This window comes from Microcaecilia unicolor, chromosome 8 (genome assembly GCF_901765095.1).
Source record: "Microcaecilia unicolor chromosome 8, aMicUni1.1, whole genome shotgun sequence".
NCBI classification, from domain to species: Eukaryota; Metazoa; Chordata; class Amphibia; order Gymnophiona; family Siphonopidae; genus Microcaecilia; species Microcaecilia unicolor.
This window is the reverse complement of record NC_044038.1, coordinates 186317274-186317490: the sequence shown is the minus strand read 5'-3', so window position 1 is coordinate 186317490 and position 217 is coordinate 186317274.

Genomic DNA, 217 nt, shown 5'->3' with positions numbered 1-217 from the left:
ATGGTGCTTCCCCCCCCCCCCTTGCTAACTGGGTCAGAGTGTGCCCTGTTTTGTTTCCGGTAGTCCATGAGGTAGTGGCCATTTTTGTAAGCCAGTTTTAGATCCCTTTCACGTGTCACCCAAGTTAGAGAACGTTATAACCTTGAATGTGGCTGAAAGAGGGCATTGTATACCATTCTGCCAGCTCTGACCTACTGCTAATCTCAGTACCAGGGAG